At 38.7% G+C, this 25,886-nt stretch overlaps 1 long non-coding RNA gene across 12 annotated transcripts in view; it reads right to left on the reverse strand.

Moving 5' to 3' along the window:
- LOC118164310 overlaps positions 1-25,886 on the reverse strand; it is a 370,599-nt gene that overhangs the window by 323,179 nt on the left and 21,534 nt on the right. The window contains exon 1 of one of the 12 annotated variants that reach the window (XR_004749422.1): positions 22,638-22,694. The exons of the other annotated variants lie outside the window; for them this stretch is intronic. This is a non-coding gene — a long non-coding RNA (uncharacterized LOC118164310). Of the gene's footprint in view, positions 1-22,637; positions 22,695-25,886 lie in introns of those variants that run through there. 12 annotated transcript variants of the gene reach the window in all.

Raw genomic sequence — 25,886 nt, forward strand, 5'->3', positions numbered from 1 at the left:
TTAATATCTATAGTAAAGTAAGAAGAGATGTCCTTCAGAGAAAAAAAAAAAACACAGAACAGTAAAATGGACTGTTTTGCTTAACTGCGAAAAAAGAGGTTGGTTTCTTAAGAGCAAGTACACACTTCCTTTCACCTCCTCTGCTTCCACCTTTGTGGCTGCACACTTCAAAATGGGAAAGTTGACCCATTTGAAGCAGCACTTTAATTAGTGCTATTAAAGGTGTTGCACTCCCACAACATCAGCAAAAAAAAAAGGTTCCTGTCAATTACCTGACTTTGTAGTTTCCTAAGGTGTCAGAACTGGCATTAAAGATGAAACACGGAAATCCCAGCCACTCTGGCTCTTTTTAACCTGACCAAATCTTATGGCACAGCCACAGAAATAGCTGAACTGAGAAAGTAACAGGGGCTAACAAGTTATCTGGAGATGGAAAGACAGAAAATAAAAACATTGGTGCTGCTGGGCATAGACTTGCTGGTACTGAGCATATTTTGGAAATCACCCCCTTTCTGAATAAGAAAAGGCCGCTGACCCCTACAGTCATTTGGGAAACACACAAACTGATGTACCATTAGTGTAGCATGGTGTTCGTGTTACAAGCTAAACAACCTTGGAAGGAAACGCTACAAAAAGTCAAAGAAGTAAATTTAAAAAGCTTTTAATCATTATACAGACTGCTTAAATTTGCATCTGGGGGCAGCCCAGGAGTTTAAGAATACAAGATAAATGTTGCATGATCTTCGTATCAATTGTACCTGAACCCTAACAGCAGACTTAGAAGTATGGGTGAAAAATGTCGCCCTAGCACAAACTTTTAGTTGATTCCTTCTTGCTTTAAGAAAACAACACAACAGCACATCATGTGGGAAATTCCCTTAAAATATTAAAGGTGAAAAATTTTTAATTGGCTACTAAAATAGCTGTGGGGGGGGAGGGGGAGTATTTAGGAAGTTCATGTGCATTTCCACTTTTCTCCATAGATCTAGACAGGATTAGATAAAGTCATGATAAAGAAAAAAAGTTAAGTGCTACAGTAGAATTAGTAATATTTGTTTAGTGCATTAAGAGCTAGCTAGTATATCCTAGGCAACCACTTAAGCAGGAAATTCTTCTCTAAATGTAGTATAAACACTATTCTTGTTCTCCATATAGGATTTGTCTATGGCAGGGAAAGTAACTAAGCAAAGAGTCTTGCAACACCCATAAATACTTATGAAAATAAATGAACTGGATTTACCAGCAATAAAATAGACATAAAGGGCCTCTTAGTTTAGCTGTACTTGGAAAACATTTAGTGTTACTCTACTTGGCACTGGCTGCTCCTCAAAAATGGCTGTTTGCAAAGACAAGATTTTATACGGAAGCACCAGCACCCCATTACAATAAATGGCAAAGCACTATATTTGGTAACAGCTTTTGAAGTATGCAGTTCTTTTCCTTTAGATTACCAGAGGCCATGTGAAGTCTAGTATGTCAGGCATCTTGAACTGTGTCAGACAAGGCTGGAAAAATGAATAGAGGCTTTAATTTAATTAGCATACCAGCACCTGACCAAACAGGCGTGTCCAGCCTGAAACACCCTCATATAACAGACGCTTTTCCTAATTTTAAAATGCGTAAAGCTGGCATTTAAATATACCAAACCACTGTATAAAAAGATCTGTGAACACAACCCAAAGGATTTCCATCAGCCCTTCAAAGAGGATGACAGTGAGGACTTGTGCTGCTCATACATTACAGTCACAGGGAAGGTTTAGGGCACTCTAAAGAAAGGAGATCTATCTATATTTTTAATTCCAGAGGATTTAGCACAAAGAGCTGAATGAGGCTAAAGAAAAGTCACCAGGAAAGGCTCTTCCCCCCGTATCAGCTGCTCAGAGAAACACCGGTGCCATGAGAAGTTCAATAACTGTCTGCACCACCAGGACACGTTCTGGCTGCAGGAAAGAAAATAATTCCCAGACAGAACTACACAAAACTACTGAATTACAGTTTAATTCTGAATTGTTTTTTGCTGAAAGTTAAGATGGTTGAAATTAATGAAGGCAGACACAACCAAGTAGGTCAAGAAAAATTTATGAATAAGAATAAAGCAAAGAATGTGCAACGCTGGGCCTTCTGGTACTCCAACAGTCTGAGGGCTGTGCAAGGATAAAATCTTCTTCAAGAAGTGCTTGCATTGAATTGCTATTCATAATTCAGATTTGAGAGATAGTATGTATACACCTTAATTGTTAACATCATAAAGGAATACCTATAATGGAATTATAAAGAAAAAACTTCCTCAAATGCCAATCCTAACAGATTTTTTTTACAGTTCAACCAAATCCTTGGTCAGTGTTTCCAGATTATTAAACCAGATGAGGATCTAAACATTGCAAAAATTGAAAGGGGTATGATTGAAGACAGTCTTGACGATAAGACCCAAGCCTTTATTAAAGAATACAAAGAGGCTGAAAACCTAGGAAGAGCTATAATATTTCTTATTATAAAGTTACGTTAAAATTAGTTGCAGAATCTTTGTCAAGTGATGTTGGACCTTAAACATAAAGGAAATTGAGAATAGTGGAACAAAAATGTGTCTATCCACAGCAGGATTAAAGGGCTTAAAAATATATACACCTTATGTTCTCTTCCCTTGATCTGAAGAATTTAGCATAGTTCACTTCTTCATGACTTATCTAGGAGTCATTACTGCATCAATATTGGAAACTTGGAAACACCAGAGAGACAATCGAGATAGACATCCACTACATCTTCTCATCCATAACAGCAGCTCTTTCCTTAATGAGCTTCCTTAAGCAAAAGCTGGGGATAAGTTAAAATCTTACAATACTATCTAAAAAGCACAGTCATTTCTATCTCACTGTAGAAAAGAATATTTTAAAATATGTCCCTTTGGTCTGCAATGCAGATATATTTCAAGGGGAGATAAAAAGAGGAAAAACACTAATTCTCTCTGCTTAATTCCTTGGGATAAGATAAAGTAAAATCCTATAGCCTTTGCTTTTCCAAGAAACAACTCTAAACAGCAAACCACAGTGTAAAAAATAAGTGTTCTAAAATGCCTTCCATGACAAGATGGTCATGCTATGGAAAAGAATGATGCAAAAAGCTACAAGTCAGCCTCTGCAGTCTTAAAACAGGTGCACATGAAACCGTGATAGAAGAAAATGTTAGACCATAAATCTTCTCTTAACCAAGAAAAATCTACAGCATCTGTTTAGTCTAATTTGCTCTTCTGCTTAAATGGGAATTGAAAGAGAACAGGTTCATCTTTTTACGTAATTAATCTGTTGACCTGAAAGCTTGAAGGTAGTTGTGCAAAGTGTTGCAGTAATTACTCAGGATTAACAGAGAATTCAATCTGGCTGAAATACACTGCAAAATAAATACTTGAATTGGCCTAAAAAAAAAAAAATAAAAAAAATATCACTAATTTTATTGCCTTACAGCAGGCTATCAGTTTAAAGCTCTTTGGTAACCTGTAGAGATGGTTGCATATCTTCAAATAGAGAGTTTAAATTTAAAATGCTATTTATAAAATAGTTTCACATCAAACAAAACTTAAGCAAGTGGACATAAAAGGATGGAGTCTGCAGAAGTTCTGCCACGTTAGACAGCTTTGAACTGCCACAGCTTGTATTTCCAGTTCATGATTTTTCTCATATTCCAGCCCGTTCCTCAAAAAGGCAGAGATATAGCAGGGGAAGAGTAGAAACAAAATCCTGGCAGAAGCTCCAACATGAAACTGGCGATGGAAACAGGATGCAAACTGTAAGAGAAGCCCTGAAACCACAGCAGCTTCTGAAGCACCGTGAGTTGCCTGGTTGGCTTGTGTCTTCTGAGTGGAAAGATTCTTATTCACTATTTTTCAAACATCTATAAAATGAAAATGTTGCACACACAGCACAAGTCAGTTTACTTGTAGAGGGATTCCAGATGAGTTAAAGAAGAGATAATGGCTTACAGTTCATATGCGGTTTGTCTTGGCAGTTCTATTTGGTATCTTGGTTAAAGCTCACTGCTTCAAGAACATAGTAGGCAGTAAAAAGACCTGGCAGGAGCTTAACATAAATAGTAAGACTTGAATTTTGAAAGCCCAGCAAAGTCAAAATTGTTAGAATATCATAGCATGCTCCCAGTGCTACAGTGGTGTCATTAGTTCACAGAATAAAGGGTAGGAAAAAAAAAAAAAAAAGAAAAAAAAAGAAAATTGTGCCAGCCTGTAAACAAGCTCTTCAAGCCAAAGGCTATTAAGCTTCAAGTGATTTCAAGGAAAATGCTTTAGAGAATTAGAAAAGAGGAAACACTAACCCTCTACCCCATTGTGATTGCAGGAGAATGTGTTAGAGCATCTCGCAGCCTCAAAATGAGTCTAAGCAAAGGCCAGCTTTTGATTTCACATGCCCAACGTGGCATGCAGAACTGATCCTGGTGGCAAGAACAAACATCCAGTGTTTGCTTGAGCCAACAAAGCAGCAAACCGTCTAATACGCATTACAGCTTATCATCCAATATGAAAGAGATTTACAAAAGAGGACACTGTTTACAGGCAGATTATTCAGTCATACAGCCTAAGAAATGCACACAATTGCATTACAAGTTTGCTATTATTTGGAAATCCTCCTGGCACCTTGAAAGAGGCAACGAGAGGGCTCCTGGACATCCCCAGCCATAGCTGCTCACACAGCACATGTATGGCACTGAATTGACACGGCTGCACCCAGCTGAACACACAACCACCCATTTCTGCTTGGATTCAGGATTAATTTCAAAGAGCTTTGCTTGGAAAAAAGGACATTTAACCCCTGCCTACCACCAATCATTTGTGCGTGTGCATAATGGCTCGGAGAGCCACTCTGCAAGGAGTCACTGAAGCAATCCATGGTAAGCAAAACAGTCAGATGCCACAATATTTTTAAAAGAAAAAATGTCTGGGCAGGATGGGAGGAGGCAAAGAGGAACCACTAGACCATGTGCTATTATGTCTCATTTCAACCAAATGGTACTAATAAGCCACAGACATACATGTTTGTTATGTGTTTGCATTGGGTATGTTTGTCTGTGTCTTGTCAACATACTTCAGCATAAGATATGCTCTGTGCTTCCTTGGTCTGACAGGAGTTGTGTAATTAAAGCAACAGATTAACAAGGCATTTTGTTCTCAGTTCCAGCAAGGATGAACCAGAGCACTGGAAACTAGTCTGTCATCCTAGGACACCTTGGAAATGTAAGCATGGCACCTACTTTATCACCACAGGACAGTAATAATGAAGCTCGGTCCTACTGAGGGTGGAAGAAAAAATAAAAGCTTCTTCCAAGTCACTGGTTGCACACAGCCATTGAAGCGTCCCGTGAGACATGAGACAGCCTGAAATGCCAGTCGCCTCCCAGGGCTATATGCAACCACCAGCCCAACAACAAAAAACTAGAGCACAGAGCAGCTGTCACAGCACAACTAAAGGGATGAAAAATCATGTTGCAGGAGGGACAGTCTATGCCTGACATTAATAGTCATGTTCAGCTGTGGAAGGCAAGTTTTTATATGACCATTAATGGTTTCAAAGCATGACATTCAGCATCCTCCTTAAACACCACTGCTCAACCAAGGGGGATTCAGCAGTGGTTTGGCCCTCAGAAGAGTAGCTTCTACATGTCCGCAGAAGTTATCTTTGAAGAATTATGCGAAGTTTTGCTCAAGGTGATACAGTACTCCCCCCAGCCCTGACTTACCAAAGTTACGAACAAGCTTATTTATTGCCTTATGGATTCAGGATTAGAAGCCGGGGCAAACACTGTTACCTATCTCAAACCCATCCAATACCTTAAGAGGCACGGTACTGCAGGTGGGCTATGGTCAAACACAGCATTTTGCTTACTACAAGTCCTCTCCTAGATAAAGGGGATCAATTCTATCCAAAGCAAACCTACAGATATATTAGCACCTCAGGAATCAGTTAGCACATATTTGCCATCATCTTCAGGCACCACCTAAAAAATGCTCAACACAGCAAAAACTCTGGACTTCAGCCTTAATCATTGTCAACCTGTGTGTAGGCTGGACAGACTGAGGGAAATGGAGATTTGTCTATTTTGTAATTCATTGTACATTTTCCCCCTACTCTCACTTTGAATTTTTAGGACAAAAAAAGTAAGTCAGCTGCTACTTGGAATAGATTTGAGTGCCTAGAATAAACAAGAGGAAAGGTGTTTGTGAGAAGCCCATACAATTTCTATAAGTGCCCAAAGCTGGTGAGAACTCAAAGGACATCAGTTTAATTCACTGTACATGAAGGAGGCAACAAAATCCAATGCTTCCCACATACCTCAGGCTTTTAACTTACACAGTTCAGTTGAAATCATCATCTCATCGTCCAAGAGATAGCTACCATGAGTTCATATTTTGAGAAAGGGATAACATGCTTCAAGAACTGTCAGATTTTACGTCAAACAGGACATGTGTGTCACAGGATCATAATGTTATCCACTACACTAGTGCCAATGCTGGTATTGGGAAGTGAGGAGCACAGCATCCACATGAAACACATGTGGATGCTGTGGGCTCAAGCAGTCACAAGCAGCTTCGGATAGTGCTCTCAGCTAAATTATCCAAAGCACAGCTCCCTGCTGTTGCTATAGCTGCATCCAATTTACGTTCCTGTAAGTGCAATACAATCCACCCAGGTTATTAACACTTCACCTACTACTTTGATATGAAAGAAAGTAGCTGAAAGCATTTAAAAGAGCTCAGCATAGTGACTGTTGACCCTACTTTGAGAAACTCAAACTTTATTCCTCAGCAGAAGGCAGTGGGGCAGCAATGCTCAATAATCTTTGATCCAGATGGAAACAATGATCATTTCAAAGCCACACACATGCACCCAAATCACTTGCAACTCATACACTGCATTTCAAAGCAGTCATATTACAAATAATATACTAGTAAAAGAAATGCCTGTCTACTACAACTACAGCTAACAGCAAAATAACTTGTCGCCTTGTGCCTTGATTGTTTCAAGGGCAAATTACAGGCTTGTGTTACAGCTAACATAGCTAGATCTGAACATAAGCAAACACTGGTAAATACAAACAACCCACGTAGGCAGCAATTTTTGCACATTTAGAAGATCACAAACACTTCAATAGGACTCTGTATTAGTTATCTCTCACTGGGTATTCAGTCACTTCCCCACAACTCATTTTTCACAGACTTGACCTTTTGCAGCCAGACACAAGGATGATGCTGTGGGGACTGGACAGATAGCACAGCCGTACAATCAAGATAACAGCAGAACTGGAAATGGCTAGCTTAGATGAACTGGGTAGAAAGCCTACGAAGGCATCCCCATAGGCTTCAGCCTTGATGGGAATGGGGAGCTCTGACTAAAGGGCATCAGATGGTCCCCTCTGCTTTTGCTCTAGCTCCAGGCTGGAAATATCTGTCCAGTATGTGTTTTTTGTGAGGTAACAAATGTTACTGAAGTCTGAATTGTGCAAGTTTTAACTGTTTCTAATGGTTTGAGCACAGACACTTGGTGCAAGTCAGATGGATAAGACAACCCAGTGGACATCAAATATAGAAGAAAATTTGAAATAACAGATTTTTTGCCAAGGTTCCCATTCTACGAGGACCTAGTTCTCCCTCAGTGCAGAAGCACCAAACCACACTGACAAGAGGAGAACAGCATCTTAGGCAATTCTGCAGCATCATAGCTGTAGCACTGCAGTGCCTGTTATCCACTGAGCACCCAGTGTCTTCAGTTCTCATTAAAAAAGTGAAGTCACTTATGAGGTAAATGTGGGTACACTCAGTGTTGTTGATTTTTTTTTTTTTTAATAAAACTGCCATTGGTATTAATAAGAAAGGACACTGAATCCTGATTCCAGTTTTCCAGTTCCCCTTCTGCCAGATATATTTTAAAGTTCATTTCCAGCTTTACAAGAACACTTCATTATGGATTCTAATGTTTTCATCTAAGGAAAGGCCCATGCAAGAATTCTTCACTTTTTACTGAGATTTTCCAGGCAACTTCCAATTGAAGGCTCCAGACCACAGAATGATTAAATGATTAAATACCAGCTTCAGGAAACATGTTTGACCAGTAGACTTTTCCTCTGACACACACACAGAAGTCCCTGTAACGATACTAAACAAATGAAAAGGAAACACAATTTAAGAAAAACAAGCAAAACAAAACAGCACAATATCCCTGTAAAAGGCTGGAAGTATGTTTCAACCAGACAAGTCACAAGATGCTGTCCCAATATACACAAAGGCATGCACTACAGAAAAAAATGACCACATGCTTAGTAAAGCTACATGCTTATGCAATTTGCAAATTATTGGTGCAATTGTTAGAAGACTAATGGCAAATATTTATTTTATTTTTCATACTAGGAAACGGGAAATATTCAAGACAAAAGTTGGTTCAAGAAACACCATCTCTTTTAGACTTTGTATGCCACAGGAGGGGAAAAGAAACATTCATTTGACCAACAAAGCTTACTTCTAATGTTTCCACATGACTGAGGGATCACTGGGGAGAAATAAGGAATAAAGAGAGAATATGGTGAGATTAAAAATAAAGATACATTGCAGCAGTGCTAAGACTCACTGTTGAGATTACAGTCTGGGGAACAGCAATTAAGTAGCCATCTCAAAGAGAAAACAGTCTTATACTGTTGGAGCTGTTATGCATAAAAGCATCCTATTCTCTTCTGTCCTTGCCCCAGGAGAGTCTGTAAGAGAGAGTGAAATATTTTTAGCACAGAAGACAGCCATAGGCGTGCTGCCTTCTAAGTGGTTATGTTTTCAGTTGAGGCAGCTGCTTCTATAACAGATTCTAGTCCTCCATTAGTAAGGTGTTCCTTTAAAAAAATATATCTAAGTAGATTATAGATACTGTAGAATTTATTAGAAATCTTGTAACGTTTTGCCAAAATTCACCATTTCCAAGGTAACTTCTAAATACTTTGAAGCACTATAGTACCAGATTTCTGAAGATGCATTGGAAGATAAAAGATGTCTGTTGTTTCCTTTCTGTTTCTTAGACAATCCCTTGTTCCTGTACTATTCAACCTAAACTTTGCACAAGCTGCATAATCATAACATATCACTTGCTATTTAACATCTATTTCCATTTTCAGGAACTCATGACAAACAGATGCCTTACAAAGATCATTTCTTTATTACTGCTAGAAATCTATGTTGCATTACATAGATGCTAGTAATTGTTTCAGCATAAGCATACAATACTGAAGTGGGATGTCCCACAGAAGACTTGCCATACTGCCAGGTTTGATTTTATGCAGGTATTCATCCAAAGCAATGAGAACTACACACTCCTGCACAGCCTTGTCCAAGAGGATGACACCTCCCAGCCACACAGAGCCATCCCCATCAAGAGGAGAAATGGGGAGACAAGGTGTTTCTGGCAGTTCTTTCCTCCCACCTGGTATTTCTGTAAGGAAAAACTTGCTCCCCCTCAGGTATTTGCTAACAATCTCCTTAGTCCAAGAGGTGAAATTTGAGGAGGCAGCTGGAATTTGAACTTGTATCTTCATCTAGCTATGAAGTATGTAAGATGCTGAAAGGGGGTAACAAGAGCTTGGAACACACGCGATATCTATTTTTAACAAATAACCCTGGAGGTGGTGGAGGAAGATGGAGGGGAGAGTAAGTGCAATAAGAAATAACAGGAGTCAAATAAAGGAAGCCACATTATTTTCCACTTACAACCACCACTGATAAATGCAGAGTATAGAAGAAAATGGACTATGGCATCATATGGAAAGTTCACTTTGGGCAGGAAAATAGATATCTGTTTATTCTAGCAAACTGTGTGTTTTTCTCTTCTCATATTACACCACCAGCATCTTGTAAGTAGTAAATCAATGTGAGAGGAATTATAATTATCCTGAAAGATTACTGCTGTGTTCTTGGCTCTGCAGTTCACAGGAGGCAGTTTTACACTCACTGTAAGCACTGCACTTTTGACTGGACACATGACACACTGCTTTTTAATTCCCACTTGAACAAGTTATAAAGCCTATAGTGTTGCACTGGTTAACAGCACTACCCCAGAACTTGCCTTACAGCATGTAAGTGGAAGGCCTCAAGCAACTTCAGCGGAGGTTAACACGTCTCCAAGCCCTTGCCAGCCCTGCTGTGGCTGCACATCGCAGTCCATGCTCCTGGCTGTCTGGTGGAGACAGAGCAGTGAGTCACCCGCTAGCTACTGTTCTACTCAGAGAAAATACAGACATCTGATGGTCTTATTTATGTTGTATTAAATCTGGATACACTTTCACTGTGCAAAGCTTTACCTCACAGTTAGCTACACTCACCTTGATGCAGCAGATTTAAGAGGAATAAGTTGCCTTTTTGTTTTTTAAATAAACAAACCAGAACATGAAGACCTCCTTTGTTGAGGCTACCTTAAAGACCCCACAAAGCCAGAGATCACACAAATGTATAAAACCCCTGGCCCAGATGAGCATACACATTTAACTGGTACAGTTTCTTCAAACCCCCCCCGCGCCGCGGGCGGCAACACCCTTCCCCCCAAACCTCATGACTAGCTGCTATTCATGGAGCTTCTTAGAAGTTTAATCATAGCCTCTTGCCTTACACTCCGTATCTCCAGCTCCCAGGTAAACAAACAGCCTGTCCGATGTTACCGAGCAAGTGGCTGAATAACCAGGAGCACAAAAAAAGGCACTGTGCAGAGAAACACTCTCCTGACCTTCCAAGAGCAAACAGGCTAGAGAAGCCACTGTGGCCCACTCTGCAAATATTTAAAAAGGAAAAAGAGCTGTGTTTGCAAAGCTAAACAATAGCCCAGTGCAAACTATAAAATTAAACAACTGTAAAATATGCTATAAAAGTTAACAGCTGTGGAAATTTAAGACATCAGTTAACTAACACGACTTCTTCTGAACTTCACAATTATGAAGAGAAGAATTATCTTCCCATTAGACATAACCACAGTGAACTTCCTCCATAATCTGTCTTCTGCACCTTTTTCAATTGTGGCAGGAACAATCAGGTCAAAATTAGTCATGATTAAGAGAAGAATTAGGAGAAGACGATATAAATTACCACGTTCCTGCTACAACAGAAGGGAATCAAAACACAGCTATTGTCATCTTTCTCCACATAGGTAAGAAATGAGATGTAAAAGTAAAGTCAATATTAGCAGTATCTAGGGGCAGTCAGAAGCAGGGAAGTAAGACCAGTTACAGAATGTCACTCAAAAATCTTTATATCTGTTACTCTTTTAGCATATCTATTATTGAAGCAAAAAAAAAAAAAACTTTTTTTTTTTTTGCAGCTACATATTGCAAAATTTGAATCCAGTTGGATTGTAACAAGTAATAATAAAATGAAGTTTGTTTTTCATTTAACTACAGCCTGTGTGGAGTCAGCAAATGTTACTTAAATGGATTTAGGTTTTTAGATATCTAAGGATTTTATTTACTTTAAATACAAACTATTTTAAATTTGAGTAAAGTCTCCAAGGCAGTTCAGTTTTACAAGAAGTAAAAACAATACTGGCCAGAGATGCTAAACAAAGAAACCTTTCCAGGAGGAAGTCACTTATGCTGCAGTTCAACTGTAAATGTACCAGATGTATTAGGCATAAGTTTAGTTTGAGGCCTACAAGTGTATCAATTAGTGACATGGCTGAAGTTTTTCAACTTGCTTTCATCTAAGTTCTTCCTTAGCTTAGAATCAGGGAATCACAGAACAGCTCAGGTTGGAAGGGACCTTAAAGCCCACCCAGTTCCAACCCCCTGCCATGGGCAGGGACACCTCCCACCAGACCAGGCTGCCCAAAGCCCCATCCAGCCTGGCCCTGAGCACCTCCAGGGATCGGGCATCCACAGCTTCTCCAGGCAACCTGTGCCAGTGCTTCACTGCCCTCTGAGTGAACAATTTCCTCATAACATCTAATCTAAACCTACCCTCTTTTAGTTTAAAAACATTACCCCTTATGCTATCATTAAACTCCCCGACAGAGTCCCTCTCCAGCTATCCTGTAGCCCCTTTTAGGTGCTGGAAGGCCACTCTAAGGTCTCCCTTGAGCCTTCTCTTCTCCAGGCTGAACAGCCCCAGCTTGACCAATTTGAGATCAGTTATGCTGAATAACTGCATGGCTTCCTTAAATTCAATAACAGTGAGATTTTAACAACCATGTACTATTACACAATAAAGCAGGGAATAAGAATAATCTCTTCAAACATCTTTTTGTGAAGTCACAAACAAATCAGCTTGATCCATCCAGCCAAGAGCTATTCCACTGCTCACAGCACAGTGTAGTTACCTAGCCCCAACAGTAAGTTTACCGGCTCCTTGGATTACAGGAGTGGATAACAGCCTTAACAATATGGGTTTATAGAGGCTAGTTCATAGTGTTTAACATTACCAAGTACTCCAATCAAAGGTTTATCCATTCAGGCTAAAAACCAATTTTCACATTGCAAAAAGTTGCTAGGAGATGCCTCATTGACTGTATGGGTTAGACTATACAGCCATATAGCTATATCATATTTCCCCCTATTCTTTATAGAATGTGCCTCACACATGTATATCCATGGCTTCTGTGGAAATCCCATGAGCAGCCCTAGCAATTTTAAGCACTTTTAGGAATTGATGTTGACTGCCAGAATAAGTCACAATGCCTTGTATTTGTCAACACTTTTTTCTCAGCACTCCTGTGATCATATAGGTTCATGCTGTCTATGGGATACTATTCCTATCCAAAAGTACACTTTCAGGGGGTTAACTATTTAACTCTAAGCCCTAGTGACTGACATTCTTAGCAATAAACTTCATCTTGCTTGCTCAAAACAAATAAGTGCCTAGAAACCAGAAGAGGGAAAAAAAGGAAATGTCAGTGGGGAATAAGTGATACATAGGAACTGATATTCCATTATAAAATGTTGCTTTAAACTTAATTGTTATTTGAGGTTAGGCTTCATGCCGAACTAGACAGACTCTGCTGTTCAAGTTTGGCATTTTATGGTCTCTTCTCATTGAGATATCACTAAGTGGTAAACGTTAGAGCAAAAGCAAAAGTTTCCTGGTATTCTTAGAGGACATTAAGGACATATGGAATATTTCTGGATTTTCTTCTCATATTTTACACCAGAAAATTTTACTGTAAGAAATGTCTTCTTTTATGTTACATCAGTTCTTGAGGGCAAAATTACCGTTGAGTCTGATTTCACAATGTGTACCTATGTTCTTTTTGGAGGTGGCTTAGAAAAGTTAGACATTAGTCAAGTTCAAACAAGCCTGAGTAAAACCTAATAACTGAAAGAAGGATGTCAACATAGACAAGTGCCTTATCTCAGAAGTGGAAATGTATTGAGAGCATAAAGATGATTTTTCAGGCTACTACAATGTCAGTAGGCAGATTCAGCTCTTCACTAGACCATCCAAATACATTTAGAAAAAAAAGCGTTTTAGATGTAGAGCTTAGGGATATGGTTTAGTGGGGACTGTTAGTGTTAGGTCAGAGGTTGGACTTGATGATCTTGAGGTCTCTTCCAACCTAGAAATTCTGTGATTCTGTGAGTAGGTGATCTTGGGGGTCTTTTCCAACCTTAACGATTCCATGATCTTTCAAGGTCCCTTACAACCTGCTTCCAAATAAAAAACTTTTCCCCACTTTTGTTTAAACAAAAATATTTTTAAAAGTGTAACTAAGGCAAATCTTTAAAAAAAGATTTTTAGGTGTACAATTGATACTGAAATACAATTGATATGGAAAAAAGTCACCTTAAAAATGTTTCCACTTGCAATCACATCTTTTCAGGCATTTTTGTGAGACCATCTACACAAGACAATCAGTGCTTCATAACAATCAATCCTAATACAAAGGGCCCTAGTCTTAAAAATTGAAAGGAGGATTACATTTTAAGGTTAAAGTGTTTAATCCCCTATTTAAAGAGTGCCCACAAAGCCCACAGGTTCTACTAGAATATATTATAGTTGGAGAACACGAGTGCACAAACATTGAATTCATAGAATGACAATTGTTTTCTTGGTAAGTCAAGTATCTCTGAGATAGTCTAAGATACTTATGGACAGAGATGAAAGAAGAACTTGAAAACTAAACTAGTGAGGGTGACAGAAAAAAAAACGAGAACCCCCACCACTCAACAGAAGCACTTGGGCATGGGCATATATACACCTGCAGGAAGCTTTCCTGCATCAAGTTACACAACCACTGAACTGTGGACAGTCACCTTGTATTTAATTACTGTTCTTCACACTTTTCTTCCAATTCAGCATTGCATCTCTCAAGCGCAGTACCATCCTCACATGCTCAGATTGCTAGAGCAGTTTTTGGTCTTTTCACTTTGCAGCAAGTTTCAACAGATGCTTAAAAACTTCTCAGGTAAGCATCTGACTGCCAAAAAAATGAATTCCTTTGGACAAGCATCCTCAAAACAGTTCACACAGATTCTCTCGTTCCTGTCTACGGAGCACACCATGAGAGATGCAATTGTAGTTTTCCTATTACTGACGAGCATTATTACAATAGCCACACTGACTGCTTATAGGAAAAGTGAAATTATCATTATCTATTAAACTTTTAAAGCAGTTTCATCAAACATTTCTTCAAAAAACTAAATCAGAGTCAACATCCTGTAGCCTTCCTGAACTTTAAGCCAGCTGGCTTACCTCATGCATCCAATAACCCGCCTTGGGAATTTCTCATCTAGGACAAAGCCCAACTAGCCACATAGGTATTATCACAGAAACATTAAGACAATTCTCTTGCTTAAAGCAAGTTTTCCTTGGCTCTAATCCTGTAAAGTAGCTCTGATTCTACATGACCTGGTGTCCTTCGTTCTATCCATCCCACTCTGCTGCAAAACACCAGGTTTGTGAGGCCATTGCTGAAGTCCTTCAGCAGTCCCAGCCAGTGTTTCCTGCTCCAGGACTGCTGAAGAGAAAGCACTGACCAGAGTGCAGTGGTGCACTGCAGGTGGCTGCTGTGTAGAGCCAGGGGGAACATAGGAGGTGGCAACAAGAACCAGGGTCTTCCCCTTCTCAGGGCTTGTTTTACTAAAAGAAAAAAAGGGAAGAGTCCAGCTCTGTGCCTACTTAGGAATTTAAACGCAGGCAGTGGGAACTGCATCTTGAACATCCTTCATGTCTCTCATCACTGTATCTGCCCTGTAAAAATGTCACTGCATGCAAAAATACCTTAATGCCTAAAGCAATACTTTAATCATAGCTGAACTTAGCTTACAAAAATAAAATCACTGTAATGAAGTTTGTCCAAGGAATGATCTCATATGTTCCAAGTATAAGCTATAAATATGCAGGTATAAAAATAATTCAGTGAACAGAAGTTTCCTATGAATTGAAGGAAATCCCCTGGTTAAGTTGTTAATATTGGAAATTGTAGCTTAACTTAAGTCTTCTGTCTTGCAGTTCATGAAACTGTGAGGAAGAAAATCTGTTTTAGAAGTAATGAAACTTTTCCTAGTAGGGATTTTTTGTGGGTTTTGTCATTGTTATTTGTTGTTGCTTTGTTTTTTGTTGTTATTGCCTGCCTTTTTTAAAAAAAAGTTTTGGAGCAGATATTTCCTAAACTCTTTAGCTGCCTGCTAAAGAGTTTACATACACACAAAAGTTTATATACACACATATGTATATAATATATATCAATAAGTATTTTGTATCTTATTCAAAACACCACATGTTAAGATATTTTACCCACTAGAGCATGCCATCTAGAGCCAAAATATTTCAAATTTGTCTTTCTAAATATGATCCTAGTAAATTAAGTGGAAATACAGTGTGACTTTATGAAAACTCTTAATGTTTCTAAACAGAACAAAATGATTTCCCTACCCCCAAGGAGAGTCTACACACAAGGCATTTTCTCTGGAAATTTTAGAGGGGAAGACTGTATGTGACATTCTTTTAAAATACAACCATCTCAGGTAGATATGCTAACCGATTCAATGAAAATAAAACAAACACACCCCAAAACTACCAGTAAGTTTGAACTACACAGAAAACAGACCAGGCCATAAACCTTACAAAACTCAATGTAAACTTAGCAGCTCGTGTCTCTTTATCCGATATGTGTTTGTGTACCTGGTCTAAAAGGCTCCCAGGATTTGGTGCACTGAGATCTGGAATTTTGATTAAAAACAAAGTAGCTATATTTATTGCTTTAGCACTACATCTCCAGCAACATTTAGTTTTCTAAAAGACAGTGATAAGTTCTGATCAGCACATATCTTTTAATTCTGCATTGTAAAACTAAATTTAAGCTAATTTTCCTTCTTAAAAAGTCTTCAGAATTACCCTCTCTCAGGTTTTCCAGCTCAAACTTGCTGTTAGAATTGAACCCATTAGCCCTTTTGACCGCTTAATTATGGCCGATTTTACAATTTGATTATGAAGCTAATGAGTCTGCACATAGACTAATTATGTTAAACGGAGAAATAACAATCATCTAAACAAATGTACAGTAGAGTCATTTTACAAATGAATTTGAGTGAGAAACTACTTTGTGAATGCAGTTCTGTCTATACAAAATAGGACAGTTAACCCAATGTCACTTCTTTAAGCTGATATTCAGTGGAGATTCAGTGACTGGTGAGCTGACAAGGCTGCATGACTTACAGAAGCTGTCTGCCATCTGCCTGCTATTAATCATTTTAGCCCGCAGACTTGGAATAAAGCAAAGCTGTTGCAAACTACAGTAAACTCCCTTGATTTTTTTGCTGAGTAACACAGCAAGGTGCTCTTGGTTAGGAGAACAATCTTGGTGTTGGACAACAAAGCCTAAAGCCAAGGGATCAAGAACATCTGACCAGTTTCTAGTCCAGTTAGTACAAAATGATGATCTTTACAAGTGTTCTTTGTAAACGTTGCTCATCTGACTAGTTGTTTCATCAGTCACATTTTCATCCATTTCAGACTTACAGACACATGTAATAGGCAAAAAGATATCACACAAGTACAGAGGATATTACCTGCAAATTCATGATACTATCCTGGCCCTGTTTTTGGAGAGGGCATCGATGGTCCCAAAGTGGAGACACGAGATCTTATAAGACTCTTGCTTGTTTAGAAAGTTGTTAAGGCTCAGTTCACACAGACAGCTTACACACAAGAATGTCTTTCCCCCAAATTCAGGAAATATAGACTAAATAAAACCCTGTTAAAAACAATAATCCAGTCTTCCTAGGATTTAGCTCATGATATTTGAGTACCAAGATTAGTACTGGCCAGGTAGATTCTGCAGGACTGGGGTTAGATGAAAAGACAGGTACATTGTCTCCGCTACAAATATCAACTAAATCACTTGAAACACACACACAGACACCCAAACCTTAACATGCCATCACTCAAGACCAAAGCCCTGGTTTATACCCTCAAAATATCAAACTGAAGACCATAACAGTTAATAACAGGGGAAAATATGAAGAAGTAAAGAACACGCGATGGTTTGTGTTTTAAATAAAAGTCTATTTCAGGTGCTTCAGTATGACTGACCTCTCAACATTTGGTACACTGGCTCATCACTTGCTCAGGACACAAGGGCCTTCCAGAGCTACATCCTTGTCAAGAACATTCTGGGGCAGCTCTGGGAATGAGCATAAGGTTTGCTGTGTGACAGGGTGCACAAACTACACCACCTGTGGGGCCAGCATAAAGCCGCTATCATACAGACACAGCAGCCTGGTCCTCTTGAAGCCAGCCAAGGCCCCCAAGGGCAGCCAAGCAATGAGGAGCCAGCCTCCCTAAGAGGTTGGCTTTGGAGACTTACACTGCCATGCAACACACCAAATGGGACAGAGATGCTGCTTTCAATGTTGAGAGGGTCTGTGCTCTATAACACCTTGTGATAAAAGGCATGGGGCAGTAATGGGAAGCATCTGATCTTAAAAAGCCAACTTCAGCAACCTGGGACACAGGCTTTGGAGCCATTTGCCCAACCCCAAATGAAAAGTGGCAGTTTTCATTTCTACAGGACACGCTTCAAATGCTGTTAGCAGACCAAGAGCTAGAGACTTTAATCCTGGCTGCCAACCTGGGTGAAAGGTTTTCTGGTTGTCCAAGAATACATAGCGTTTTACTAACAGCTCAGGAACATTAAAAACATGCATCCCAGATACAACTGAGGTAGTTGCGTAATCAAAGGCCACTTAAAATTAGATATTAAGTTTGTTTTTCTGAATCTTGCTCCATCCAATCTATTTCATTATCATTTATTTTCCTGTTGACAGTTGAGGTCAGTGCAAGAGCAGTAAGTCATATCTCACACTTGAGGAGTTTATGCAATAGCTGGCAGCCAGACAATACTTCTGACATCCGGGAACTAATTTGCAAGAAAAGCTGGTGAAATAAGGCCATCCTGAGTTATAAACACAAGCCTAATGATACCTTCCAGCTTTGCAGATCACTTTTTATAGAGTGGAAACTATGCATTTGTGTATAGCTTCAGTTGTCATACAGAGCCTTTCCTACACACAACTCTTACTTAATCAATGAAACAAACCATCAGTTCACAAGAACCTCTAACACTTGTTCAAGCTGTAATATTGAAGAGTTTAAAGAACAATGAGTTCTTCAAAATCTCAATCACATACACACAGAAACAAACTGTGGAGATATTCAGGCTTTGAATAAATAACACACCAAAACTCTGCATATTTTGGAGTTTCTAGAAGCCAGAAGCTGAGATAATTGTTCTGTTTTAGCAGCAGATATTTACATGCAGCCATTCAGCAACTGTCAAGTTCTCTATTCTTCTGTGGAAAGTATGTTACTCAGACTTGACATCTGCCCAGTTTCCTGCTATTCACACTATACCTTGAAAAGTTACAAGCTACCTATACACCACAAAATAACCTGTAAAAGCAGGAGCTTGATTAGAATTATGCAATCCCAATTTTCCCTCTGCTATCAAAACAAGAACATGTCAGGAATATCAGCTCTTTATCTTTCTTCATTCATCACAGCTGAGGCCTTTCCTCAGGTTCCCCATATCCTTTTTCTCCTTGGTTATGAAGCTGATTAATAGATTATCACAAAGTCTATTATTGCAAAAGCAGATAATGACCGTATTTGCTAAAGCAGTTCTCCTGAAGCTGATGGGAAACCTCAAGTGGCACAGAAGCCTTCACAGATAGCTCAGGGACAGATTCCTCAAGTGTAGTTTCAGGGAGGCATGGTGATTTTGGCCTGGTAAAACTCTGCAACAGGAGCAAACCATCAGTTTGGAGCAGGCTGTATTATATTATACATTTTTCATGGGTTTTACTTCAGTTTATTTTGATTCTTTGGACCACGCGTCCTCGCTGCATGTGCGATTGGAAGCTGCATGAAGGAGGACTTCCCAACAAGCCGTTGCTCTCTGCTTTGCAGAAACCTCAGCTGACCACTCTAGAAAGCATCATGCTGCCTTGGCAGCTGTCTCACAAAAATGACAGCAGCACATTACCACTTCCCCACATGGAAGCAAACTATCTCTCTGCTCCTGCTCACTCAGAAGTGACAGCAACTCATGCATCACGTCAAGCAGTGTCACCACACTGAAACTCACTGCAATGCTGAGCTTAGTTATCAGCCATGAAAAAGAAAAACATAAGAGAGGTACCCATAACATGTTTAACTTGACACTTTATAATCCTTCAGATTGTGAATGGGCATCCTTGGATGTCCATATGCTCTCTTCAGGATTGTTTTTCCAGGAAGGGGATCCAGGAGCAGAGCTGAGCCTGTTGTCTCCTCCCATCTCTCCCATGCTACAGCCCTATGTATAGATGTCCAATAGTCCAGCAAGCTTGTCCAGGACTTGGTTCAGGATTTTCATACCAAGGGCACTGCTGTTGAACGGTTTCGCGTCTTCAAGAAGATACTATTCATCATCTTGAACTTTACATACACCATTTCCTTACCCCAGAGCAGCAAGGTTACCAGACTGTTGATACTGCTGCAACACTACACTGCTAGCAGAGCAGCCCCAGCCCCTTAAGGCAGGAGTTGATGAGCAGTGCTGTTTCAACAGTGCCCTTTAACCATTTCATAGAATCCTTCCAACCCAATCCAAAGGTCCAAAGGTTTAGGTTGGGAAGGGACATTAAAGATCATCTAATTCCAGCCCCCCGGCCATGGGCAGGGACACCTATTTCAGTTCTCTGGCATATTTATTAAGTTAAAAGACCAGCAGAGCTGGCCAGGTAGCTGGCCTGTTTTATCATCTCAGGTAATGAGAGAACAATAAAGTACCTGTGTGGTCCTTAGCCCATACCAGAAAGCACAGGTTATTCTGTACACAGGTTCCCAGGTATATCACAGAACAGCAAAACCTTAAGAAATGCGTGTTCATGCTATGAGTGTGACACATTCACTCATATAACCTGCTTACTTTGAATCATTCATAAATTTTTAAGCAAAAGGCTCTCCAGCAGATGCAGGTATCAGCATTATCCCTATGACAGTCTGAAGAAAATGTTTTATCTGAACAATAATCCTCTCATGCCAAAGGAATGCTGTGTTGCTCATAGAGCTATAAGTGTTCTTATTTCTAACCCTTTCTTGGAGATCCCATACTGACATTGCTTAATGAAAGTGTTATTTGTTCAGCTTCCCACCCCCAAAATGAATTTAAATTCACTTGATATTTGTTCAGAAACAAATTTTAACAAAAGCACGGTACCTTCCCACAACAACTGAATATCTATTTTTTTAAAAAAACAGTACTGTACAAACAAAATTTGAGGGGAAGGTCATAATCTGAAAAATTATTCTAGAAGAGTGATGTTAACTAGTGATATATTTAGAAATATGAAATTCCAAGAACTATGACATCTGGCTTACTTAATCTAAGCAGTATACTAGTTACAGACTATGTTTGGATTGTTGTGAAATTACTTTTAAATATATACATTTAATTTTGTTTAAAAAGAAAATTTGCTTTCAAGGTATCTCTTGATATCCTCGAGGTGGGCAGGGGAGCACACTAAGCACAGACTAGCGATTACCAAATCTTAAAACAAAAAATATTTTTTTCTGTAGAAAATGTAAAGAAAATTAACCACCCCAAACCTTACTGCTGCTTTAGTCTACTAGGTAATCGTACCTCCAGAAAGAACAGGCAACAGCTTTTCCAGATAAGCTTGATCAATCTTGCTACATTCGCTTTTTAATTAGTTTCAGTTATGTTTAGAATACAGGTTTCATTATGCCAAGAGGATCTTTTTGTTCCTGTTTTGCTAGTCTTTTGTATGGGAGTTTCTTGGCAATCATTTAGGTCTCTCATTATTATAAGAATTTAGTCATCTTAGATACCTTTGCCACCACAAAGTCAGCTCTTTGCTATGCTTACTGAATGTTAAGATCAGGGCACTGTTCCTTATTCTCTAACTGTAAAGTGTCCTGCTTCCATATGGACAAGGCCTATTAATGCACTCACAATAGATAATAATAATAGATAATCTATTTTAATATACATATCTATTAATGCATGCTCTCAAAATCAAGTTCTTTGACCGCTAGTTCAAGTGGAGCACTCGTGTTGTGCTTGCAGATTTCATCCTTTTTTTTTTTTAAACAGGAAAATATTGGGAACAAGGTTAGACAACTGAAACCCAGGAGCGATGAAGCTGTCAGGAGTCGAGGCACTGTTACCGGTTTGCTGAAGAGTCATGCATCTTCTACCTTTGCATGCTGACAGCAGTAGGAACAGCAAGTTTAAAAAAGTGAATCTTTTTGAGAACACAAAGAGGCAATATAAACAAGATGACTACTATAGTAAAGTAACATTAAACTTGAAAAACTAAGCTGCATTTGCTTGATATCTTATTGCAAGTGTGTGTGTATATAAGAACTATACAAGAGTTTGGAGCAAGCTACAGCTATCAGCATCTCAAACAGTGCATTATCTTTTTTAGAGATACAAAAATTATCTAGGACACTTAAACATGGAAAGAGTTATCAGAATAACAGTTATAAAAAAGTCTGCTTAACCAGAGATTAAAATAATTAGAAATTAAAGGAGGTTGTATTGATTAAAATTAAGAAGTTTTCCACAACATCCTCCTTGAGAGAAAAAAAAAAAAGATAGAATTATCTCCCTACCAATGTCTTTCAGGGAAAAAAAAAAAAAAGGCACTAACATATCACTACACCCCTGAAATGAGGTCAATCACTTCTGCAGTATGACATTGCAAATGTAGGAGGGGAACAGCTGAATGACAGAACTGACAACTACCTAATAACATTTTCAAGAATCAGATTTGACAAGATTTTGAAAACAAATGGGAATGATGATTAATTTATGTAAACGATAATGTAGAATGAGTTATCTGTTCCAATTTTAGAGGACTGGATGAAAACTCCAGGTTGGAATGTTGGGACAAACCTAGAAGTGGTTCTGCAAGTTAAGACAGAAATAAGGGAATTTGATAATCACTAGACTGCACTCCCTGGAAAACAAACTGAGATAAGAAAGTGTTCCCTCAGTGGATGATTAACTGATTCAGGGCCACGGAAAAGAGAAGAGAGAGCAAAGCACTTGCTTCAGAGTAAAGCATGCAATGCATGACAGAAATCACAAGCAAGGTGCCAGCCAAAGTGTGCTTACCCTATGATCCTTCTGGTTAGACTTGACTGCAGATTTCCTTGTGCCTGTTGGTGATTGCTAAATATACAAACCAAGTGGCACATGCAGTGCATCTCATGGGTCATACTGCTTGTACAGTAAGGTGTCACTCCCTGCTGAACAGTTTACCTGCATGTTGTCGGTATTCCTTTCTCTGTGTTTGTCTTCCATCAATGCTTGAGTCTTTTTTTCAAAAGAAAGCTGAAAGCTCTTTTTTATACTCCACATTAGAAAGAAACCAATATATGAACTTTGGAAGAAAATTGAAAATGACCACTACATCAAACCTTACACAATACAATGCAAGTAACTGCTAAGTGCATGTGTTTTAGGGAGGAAAACAAAACTAAGATATCATATCATTTATGTTTACTAACTTCTACAGAAGAATTTCTGAAGAAATACCTTTCCTGCAGTTTCTTCATCATTCTTTATAAACTGGAACTATTAAAGTATCAATTCCCTACTCTATTATTTTTGTACATTTTCCTTGTTACAGGAGTTGAAAAAGTGAGGAACTACCATGATGCATACCAGAAGAAAAAGAAGTCTCACACTTTCCAGAGAAGCGTTATAAAGGCAGAACTGATTCTATTTTAATCTTTCCTATGTGTTTAGATTTGAAGATCTGTTATATTAGAAACACATAAGTAAAACTGAAACACAATTATTAAAGGAATCCTTAAAATGACAGTGCTCTCAAGAACAGGCAGACATGAGACAAGCAGTTGCAAGTGACTCATTACCAAAAACGTGAAACTTAGTGGTCTTCAGTCAGTGGAAGGTTTGTAACAGTACCTGATACACAAGGATAGCATCACACATGAATTGAAGTATTGCATCTTTGCAGAAGCTGACTAAGAAAGGTGTTTTGGTTTTGGGTATTTTGCTTTTGTGTCAGCTTTTGATGTTGTTTTCTTAAGAAAAATCCTTAGCATAACCCAAATATTCTGTAGGTTTTGTATGACAGACTTTGCGTGGCAGATATAAGCCAGCTTTGTTTTTTAATCTGTCACGAGTTTTCAGCATAAGAATGCGTCTGTTGTAAACATTTCCAGCAGAAGAGTTCTATAGTGCACTATTTCCATTCTAAACATATCCAGGGATTTTGGCTGCACACAATCCAGTCAGAACTGAAATCCTGAAGTTTATCTTTCTCCACCAGCTGAAAGCACGGGGACTTGCTGGACACTCCACAAAAGACAATTACTTTATTTTTTCCCCTTATAGAATAAGGTAGGTAGCTTCAAGCATAAAAGATTTAGTGCTACTGGAACATTAACTAAAAGAATTAACGAGTTCATTCTAAGATGCTCATAAAATTAATTTAAGGACCATAAATAAAATCAGTAGTCTTTTTATGAAGTGCTAAATGCCTTTACAAATCCTAATCTAAAAATTTGATTTGAACATTGGTTTAAATACACAGCAGTAAATTGATTCGTATTTAGTTAGCAACATATTTTAGCATACACTTCTGTGTTTGCACAGCTTTTGCTAGGTTCTGAATCTTAGACCTACTTATAAACATTGTATGCCTTACACACTTCTCACGCACCTCCTTTTGTTGTTTGGTGGGAGACACACAGCACTGTAGGTCATTCCTCGCTATTAGCATTTGGTTGTATGCTTGATTTGCTGCCCTATGAAAGAGTTTAATTGGATAAGTATGCCCTTTTGAACACAAGGTACTTTTAGAAAAGTAAATATAGGTTTCCTGACATACTCAAGACTAAGTGCATGCTCATTCCAATCCAGGTGCTCTTTGTATCTAAGACCAAATTAACTCTCGCTTAACCATGCCAAGAACAGAAAACAAAGTGAGTTGTTTGCATTTAAAAAGACCAGTAATTTCTAATTGTTCTAAATTCATTTCTTTGCTGAACAAAGCTTCTCAGATTAGGACAGAAGCATCAGACAAGCCAGGCAGCACTACTCATTCAAATCTCCACAAACACATATAATATGGAGAAAACTAATCTAACTCTATCTAACAGTGCTCCAAAGCTAAATATTCTTTTTACTCCCACTTGAAATCAAGTTCTACAGATTTGAAAAGGCTTAACATTGAAAAAATAGGAAACGGCAAGGTGTGATATAGTCATTAGAAATTCTCAGATTGCCCGAGCTGTCAAATTACTTTACCATAGATTATTGTATTCAGTCCCAGTTGTGGCCAATAAAGACCCCCCTCTAACATTTCTCCATCATGTCAAACTTTTATTTCTCTAGGGCATTTTTTTTTCCTTCCAGGAAGGATATGGATGCAGGAGAAACCAACATCTACAAATGTAGCACTGCTTTCAACAATTAAAACTCACATTGAAAGTCTCCTATTGTACAACAACTTTTTGGTCAAGTCTCACATGCAAGCTTACAAAAATCAAAGTCTGAAGAGCACAGCTGGATTCAATTTTAAAGGAAAATCTTCAGGTACTCATCACATACCTTCTGGTTTGGGTTGTATTTTGTTTTCAGGGGGTGGAATGAGCAAGGGAGTTTATTAATAATTTTGTATGAAACAAAAAGAAAACACTAATGACTTCAACATGAATAGGATACTTAAAGAAGTTGACCTGAAAGCAGCGAAGTTACATTTAAAAAAAAAGGGGGGGGGGAAAGGGGCATTCTTCCCTTCATTGCCTATATTTTATTTATACTTTGAATCATTTTAAAATTTGAAGCTGTCCCTTTAATCCTGATGTTCAAAGACAAAGCAGAAGCTTCATCATTACGTTGCATACAAGTATGATGATGCTCATAGAAAACATCTTTTTGAACATGTTTTGTGAGATCTTCCAACCTTCTTCTACACATCTACAGTGGAAGCCATACTCTTGATGACATGAAGCTTCATGAGCACAAACACCAACTGCCAGCTGCTGATTCTTCCCCCTACTCTCCCTTCAATGATTAAGAAGTCTGTAAATAATCTGTTCAACCATGATCTTAAACTGAAAATACCGCAGCTAACATATTTATGTTAATGTACCGAGTGTATGCCAACGTTAAATACTTCAGCAAATCTTCTTACACAACCCAAGCTCAGCCTTGATTTGTAGGCACAAATGCATGTTATATCGGAGTAACTTTGACGGTTCATTTTTATCAAGATCTCCACAGTAGCAGTAACTTGCTGATAAGTGACCCTGTCTAGACCATGTTATAGCATGACAAACTAATTTCACATTGAGGTTAATAATTAGAGCCACAAACAGCCTGTAAATGCCC

The sequence above is a fragment of the Oxyura jamaicensis genome, chromosome 3 (genome assembly GCF_011077185.1).
Source record: "Oxyura jamaicensis isolate SHBP4307 breed ruddy duck chromosome 3, BPBGC_Ojam_1.0, whole genome shotgun sequence".
NCBI classification, from domain to species: Eukaryota; Metazoa; Chordata; class Aves; order Anseriformes; family Anatidae; genus Oxyura; species Oxyura jamaicensis.